Source organism: Diorhabda sublineata, chromosome 5 (assembly GCF_026230105.1).
Source record: "Diorhabda sublineata isolate icDioSubl1.1 chromosome 5, icDioSubl1.1, whole genome shotgun sequence".
NCBI lineage: Eukaryota > Metazoa > Arthropoda > Insecta > Coleoptera > Chrysomelidae > Diorhabda > Diorhabda sublineata.
Window position 1 is genome coordinate 38,408,994 of NC_079478.1, and position 8,305 is coordinate 38,417,298.

The following is an 8,305-nucleotide window of genomic DNA, read 5'->3' on the forward strand; positions in this document are numbered from 1 at the left end:
TTTGTCCAATTAAAGTTTCCAGGAAAATGAACGAATTCAGTGTATTACATTTTATCGAAAGCTAAGTAATTAAAATCTAACATTTTCTTCAAATAGTTTGAAATTGTGTAAATCATTGATTTAGTTATAAACATTAAACAAACGATAATCAAAAATATAGCATCAAAAAGTTCGTTTATCCTTGTCTGTCTGGACAGCATGTCGGCCATCTTTGTAGGTTGACGCAATTATTGTTCACGTCAAATCTTTTCAACTGTAATGTGTTTTTTCATATAAAAATATATATATATATATATATATATATATATATATATATATATATATATATAGATATTAATATTAACATACCTTATTTCGATTGTAGTACAAAATAGTTATTATTAGATAAATAAAATACAGAGATACCGGATCTGTTTAATAACGACAAAAAAATCTTTCGATTTCTAGTTTTAAAAATGTGACTAATGTTGAAAATTTTTATTGGAAACTTTGGAAATTTTCAGTATATCGATAGAAAATAGTGTTTATTTTAAAATTTTCAGAAACGGATTGAAAGTAAACATTAAAAGTGATTTGTTTTTTTTTGATGTTCGTATTCGTGGCGTGGCGTGGCTTTGTTTTTGACTACCAATGTTGACATCATAAATTACAAATCAATTACATTTTATCGAAAGCTACGATTTTATAGATTGTTTTTTTACATATAATAATAATAATAATTTATACATGGAGTAGCAGTTTAGAAATATGCCTTATATATAATTATTTGTGGAAAATAAATATAGGTTATAAAAGGTTAGTGTTTTATGGTTATACGATATTAGAATAAATTAGAAAATATGTCGGTTATTTAGATTTACAGGGCGACGAGAAATTTTGGAATGGTTGAAAATAATAAATGTTATTTGTACTAGAAGTAATCTCGAAACAAAAATTCTTGTATATTGTAGCATTCAACTTCTAATTATTGTTCATACAAGAACACTCTGTATTCAAAGAATGGTGAATTTCGGTTTCATCTATATTTAATCGAAATATCTTTTTCTTTTGAGTATATTCAAAATTATAAAACAAGTTGTCTAAGTATCAAGACATGGCAATATCAAAATTCATTTTTGTTAAAATTTGTAAATAAATTAGTTTATATTTCATATTAATAATTTGTAAAAAATGTCGTAGGCTTCTATAGTTATAGTCCATTACGCCCTTTCGAAAAAATATTCTCACATCTGTGAACCAGATGTTTTATTGCTGTAGTAGTAGGTAAAGATATGGATTTTTCCAATAAGACCCTTTCAAAATGTACAGATAACACAATAATAAAGTAAGAAATATTATGGGTATGGGGAATAACTAAAGCATTATTCTTCATATTTGTATAAAAATTGATTGATTCTAAAATAATAATTTAATTTTCTTACGAATTTTCAACAAAGTTGAGTGTTATTTAATCGACATCGCAGTATTTATTCTCCAAAGTGCTTAAATGTGCAAATTCTAACAAGTATATAAAGAATTTCGAATGCAGATCGATAGTAATAGGAAAAAGAATATAAAAGCACACCAAGTTCGATAACTACAAAACATTACTTTTGAATAAACTGTACCAAAAAAACTTCTGGGTTCCAAATATTTTACTTCTGGTATTTTTAAGTTAGAAATCTTTTATGAACCATTATTAGACCCTTTTTTGTTGTTGAAAGTATTCTTTATTTATTTTTGTACATTGGTTATCGAGAATTTACAAGAGGTATAAAATATTTGAAAAACAACACGTGCAGTGCAGGTCTAGAACACTTTTTATCAGTTTGTAGAATAGTTTATTTACATTATATCGAAGGTTTAATACCGATAACAAAAAATGACCGTGCAGACCCTTATTGGATGCCTTTGTCTTTGTTCGAAGAATTTCTTGTTTACCTAATATTTGGAATATATTTTCTTTATATATATATATGAAATAACTTTCGGCAGAATTCTTTGTGAATGTTTGTCTAATTTGGGTATGAGGACCACTCCAAATATTGGAAATGTTAAAATCACATTATTCTAGATACATACTTGTAATAATACCAAAATAACTATAAATGTTGAGGGTTTAATACCGATAACGAAATTGACCGTGCAGCCCCTTTTTAGACGGCTTCATCTTTGTTGGAAACATTTCTTAATTACTTCACATTTCGAATTTATTTTTGATATTCATGAGAAAAATAACATTTAATAGAATATTTTTTGATATCGTTTGTCTAATTTGGGGACGAGGACCACCCTACATTATGGGAAGTTTTAAAATCACAGAATTCCCGATATCAAGATAACAAAAATGTTTTGATTTGGTCTTTATACATATGCAGCTAATTTTTTGGAACTTGGAATAAATTTCAGTAACATTGTTTCAAATTCTACAATCCTTAATTAATATAAAAATTTTTATGTACCTGTAATAACTAATGAAAGTACTAATTCGAAAAACGAAGTTATGTCGTAAAACATTAAAAGTATACAGATTCCCAAAAGAAAATTACTATTATTTGCCGCCCATAACCTCTACTTATATAGTCATTTAATAATATTAAGTTATTGTGAATTGTAATAATTAAATCTATGCCATATTTTATTGTATGTATTATATCTATTATCACTAATTATTTAAAACTTACTTAGAAATATTATTAAAAATATATCTTGCTTTATATTGCTTTATTTATTTTATCTTTGAAAACACCATTTTATTCAATATGTAAATTATATAACAAAATATGTAATATTTAATTACTCATTATTTAATAAATCAAAACTTTACATCTTCAAGTTCATTGATCCCTTTCGAATTCTTTGCGAATGTCTAGACTTATTTTTGACTTGCGCACTGTGAATGTTGAAGTCACAAGCTTTAAACAATGCATTTAATTATTTAGATAATGAAACTTTGACAGTATTACAAATTCGGGCAGACATATTTGATGCTAAATTTTCTATTCGTAAAATTTCGTGTAATTTTGTTTTCGATTGTGAAGTGAGAACTATTTTCTTATTGATATAGGGAAGATATAATTCTCTTTATGTAAAAATTAACGAGATTTGTCCAATTAAAGTTTCCAGGAAAATGAACGATTTCAGTGTATTACATTTTATGGAATGCTAAGGTTTTATTATTATTTTTAATATTTTCAAAGTAATTAAAATTAAGCATTTTCATCAGATAATTTGAAATTGTGTGAATCATTAATTTACTTATAAACATTAAACAAACGATAATCTAAAATATAGCATCAAAAAGTTCGTTTATACTTGTCTGTCTGGACAGCATGTCGGCCATCTTTGTAAGTCGACGCAATTATTGTTCACGTCAAATCTTTTCAACTGTAATGTGTTTTTTCGTATAAAAATATATATTAATATTAAAATACCTTATTTCGATTGTAGTACAAAATAGTTATTATTAGATAAATAAAATACAGAGTTACCGGATCTGTTTTATAACGACAAAAAAATCTTTCGATTTCTAATTTTAAAAATGTGACTAATGTTGAAAATTTTTATTGGAAACTTTGAAAATTTTTAGAGAATAGTTTTTAATTTAAAATTTTCGTGAAACGGATTGATGTTCGTATTCGTGGCGTGTTTACAATAATTGTATAAAGAATTAAAGAATTTTTCGTGTTTTAATACAATATTGTGTTGTGAAAATTATGGATACCCGGAACATTCTTAACTACCAAGATGGTCATTTCCTAATTTGTGAACTGGTGAGTGATTTTTTGTCTTATTAATTTGATTTTAAATTTACTACCTAAAATATTTCTTGTCATTTGGTCTCAGATTATGGAGTGAAAACTATTTTCTTTTATATATCGGTAATATGCGGCCATTCTTTTGGAACTTTGATATTTCAAGCACATTAAACTGGGGATCTTTTAATAAAACAAACTTAATCTAATCGTTCTTCACATATTTTTTTTTGATTGATAGATACTCAATACATAATTAGCTAAAGGGTTGTTACTAAACTAATAATTGAGTTTTCTGTTTCATAGAAAACTTTCCAAGTGAGTCTTCGCTTCTACTTATAGGTTCATTCAATTCCTTACTTGATGACTCTTGAGTGTGTATTTCCCGATTTTGAATATCAGATGACATCCCAGTACTGGTAGGAGCAGTGCTATTACTGGCTGATCGGCCCTCTATGTCTGCAACTTCAACATCGGAAGGTATAAGTATATTATTATCTTCAGTATACTTCTCAATAAAAGTTATGTCTCTACTTTTTACTATTTTATGTGTTAAAGGATTTATTAATCGACATCCTTTGGAATTTTCACAATAACCTACCATCAACATTTTCTCAGATTTTTTATCCCATTTTTGACGTTTTTCTTTTGGTACATGTACCATAGCAACAGAACCAAAAATCTTTGAATGGGATAAATTGGGTTTTTTACCTTTCCACAGTTCATAAGGTGTTTTACCTTCCAAAGCCTTTGTAGGAGATCTATTTACAATATACACAGCAGTTGCCAAAGCTTCAGCCCATAGTTTCTTCTCCAGGTTGGCATAAAACAACATACACCTTGCTCGCTCCACTAGTGTTCTGTTCATTCGTTCTGCCAAGCCATTGTGCTCTGGAGTGTACGGAGTAGATGTCTGATGAATTATACTATGATTAGTTAAAAATTTCTCAAAATTGTTATTACAGTACTCTTTACCATTATCTGTGCGTAACTTTTTAATTTTACAATTCAATTCATTCTCTACTTTTGACTTGAAATCTTTGATAGTATCAGGTACACTCATTTTATCTTTAAGACAGTACACATGTACCATTCTTTATCTTTAAGAAAGTACACATGTACCATTCGTATGTAGTCATCAATGAAAGTTATAAAATATTTCTTACCTCCCTATGAAATATTTTCCATAGGGCCACATAAATCAGAATGTATTAGTACAAGTGGTCTTACTGCTCTTGAAACTACATTTTTAAATGGCAACCGAGCATGTTTTCCCTGGCAACAATGAATACATGTGATCACATTACCTTTGTCTGAAGTCAAAGACACACCTTCAACACAATTTGGCAGTTTCTTAATATCTGAAAAATTCAAGTGTCCCATTCGCAGATGCCAAGTGTCATTAGAATTCACAGTACTTGAAATCACATGAAGCTCTTCTCCACTTATGTTCATAACATATAGGTTATTTTTTTAATACTGCATTACAGATAACCTCTCCTTTAGCATTCTGAATGTCACATCCCTTGTCATAAAATATAACATTATGCCCATTCTTCACGATTGTGCTGACTGAAAGGAGATTGGCAGCTAAACCAGGAACAAACAGTACATTTTTATCTTGTATTTTATCTTTCTGATTTATTTGAATGTCCGCACATCCAACTCCTTTTACAGTTAATGGCTCTCTGTTTGTCACAGTAACACTTTTCACAGTTGGCTCAGTGACATTATACAACCAGTCATCTCTGCAAGTCATGTGCAAAGATGCTCCTGAGTCTATTAGCCATTTATCACTCACATTTTGTTTAATAGTTAACTGGAAAAGCAGCTACAAAACTTGAACCTTCTCCTTTATTCGCTAACTTCTTTGGTTGTTTACATAGTTTAGCAAAATGACCATATTTATTGCAATTATAGCATCTTGGTCCTCTGTTTTTAACTTGCTGAGTATTACTTCTGGATTTCTTATAATTTGTATGAAAGACTGTTGACTTTTTTTGTACTAATTTCTTGTATTAGCTTAGACTTAACTGAATCAGCACTTATTTTAATGCCTGAGCTCTCAAGCCCCATAATCAGGGGCTTGTATTCATCTGGTAAGCCTGCCAGCATCAAAGTACCAAACCATTCATCGTTTATGTCAAAATCAATGTTACGCAGCTTGTGAGCAGTATTCATTATCTTTCTCACATATTTTTCAACACTATTACTAGATTCCAATGAAGTATTTATCAAGTCTTTTAGTAAGCCAACTCTTCGCGTTAGCCCTTTATCATGAAAAGCTTGTTGTAAACATTCCCATACCTCTTTTGCAGTTGAACAATCTTGAACATGAACATAATTTTGAGGGTCCAGAAGTAAAATCAACTTGGCTTTGGCCTTTACATCCTTACTTGCTTCAATTGGTTTGTTATCGGACGGTTCGATACAACACCACAAATCCTCATGCTGTAAATATGTTTTCATACTGAATTACCAAGTGGTAAAATTTTCTCTTCCGACTAGTTTTTCCAAATTAAACAAATTTGAACCCATTTTGAAGATGAAGTTTGACGAGAAACACGTTGTAATTATAACCTCCAAATTACTTAACTTAAATTTTAAAAGTTGTATAATCACTTCCTTCAGTCTTCTGTTATTTCCACGGAACCACGCTCTGCTACCATAAAGAAAAATTACATGGTTTGAAAATAATAACTGATATGATTTTCAGTACAAACAATTTATTGTAATTTCAGTCTTACACATAAGAGAGCAAGATTGATTAGATCTATTGACAGACGTCAACTTACATTAACAACATTTGACAGTTAAATAAAAATTGGTTGCGTTCCATATATTCTAACAGTGAGTAATGAAAATGTTTGTCTTTTTCTATGATGATGATGTTTATATTGTACTTATTGTCAAAAAATAATGGGGACGAAATTATGAAATTATTGAAATTTTTCTTGGAAATTTCCTTTCGGCGAGCGAGCAAGAGCGGGACGAATTTTTCACTTATTTTAAACAGTACGATGATAAATGAAATTATTTTATAAATTCAAAAGATGCCAGATCTGAAGACTAGGACGGTTATTCGTATTATGCTTTTGGAATACCAAAGTTTGCTTTGCAGCTTTCATACTCTTAACTATTGACGGTTTATTTTTAAAAATTTTGCATTTGAAGTTCCTTAAATAAAAAAAAGTTCAAAAAATTGAGATATGGAAATTTCTGTGGTGACTTCCTTCTACGTATCTATTTAACCGAGTAACGAAATCAATAGTATTTACTCGGGACATAAATTAGCAAATTGCGTCACTTATTCTATTTACAAAAACTCAAAAACGTGAATTTGGTTTAGATATTTAGTACTAGCAGCTCTGTCTATGTACAGAAGCTCATACTGAGCTCATTTCAATATTAGTTTCTACTATTTCGTATGTCTCAGCTCTTGACTTTTTGTCACCTATTTATAAAACTGAAAGAAAGGTGGCGTCCGTTATTTTCACACCAATTTATTTTTTTATTAAGACCAAAGTTGTGTTAGAGTGAAGAAACATATTTTTATAGAATAATGTGTCCACCATCACGGAAATATGAATGGAAACTTCTAAAAAATTGAATCCCAGTGGTTGATGGTCGAATGCCCAATAGTGACATCTCTTATTGAATAGCTCGGCTCCATAAATTTTGAGTATTAATTTCATTAGGAAACATTGTTTGTTAAATGTTTAGTTTTCTTTGTTTCCATTATAAAATTATATTGATATACAGGGTGCGCCAATTTTGTTAAGTTGAGTATTAGGGGGTCATTTTAATACGTATCAACAACATTTTTTTATTAGTTGTATTTGAGGTCCATATTTTGAAATTATCTTGAACGCTTTAAACATAATTTTTTGAAAATGAGATTAAAATTTTTTGAGTACTTTGAGAGTTGTATACAAATTTATATGAGAGGTAGGTAAATACAAGAACCCTCTGTAACTTATTGTAAGTTGAGAAAAAGAATTTAACTAAGTGTCTTTCTTAATAAGATGCAATTGTAATTATTTGTTATTTTATATACAAAGTGAGCTCAAAATTGAAATTCTCATTATATTTCTTCTTTCGAATGTATCACATTGTAATTTATCTTCGTGTAAATTTTTTTTTTTAGTATTCCCTATACGTAAACTTATAAGAAAATTGCTAAAATTTATTGTAAACCGGAAGACTCAACCTATATATATATATATATATATATATATATATATATATATATATATATATATATAATCTACTTTGCAAAGCATTTACAAAAAAATGTGTTTGTAAGAACGGAAAACTACTAGAAAACATATATGATTGATATTTTTCTAATATTATAACGTAAAATACAAATAGTTGCGAAAAACCCTGTATATCATAATTGGTAAAAATAATTTCAGAAATAAAATAATGTGGTCCTCGCTTCTGTTAAATAACAAAAAATCGTAAAACTTTTAGTTGTAAAAAACTAATAAAACCAAGTTTTGAAACAAAAAAGAAATTTTTTGTATAATTGGAATTCGAAAGCGAACAGAATTTTATTTAAAAATATC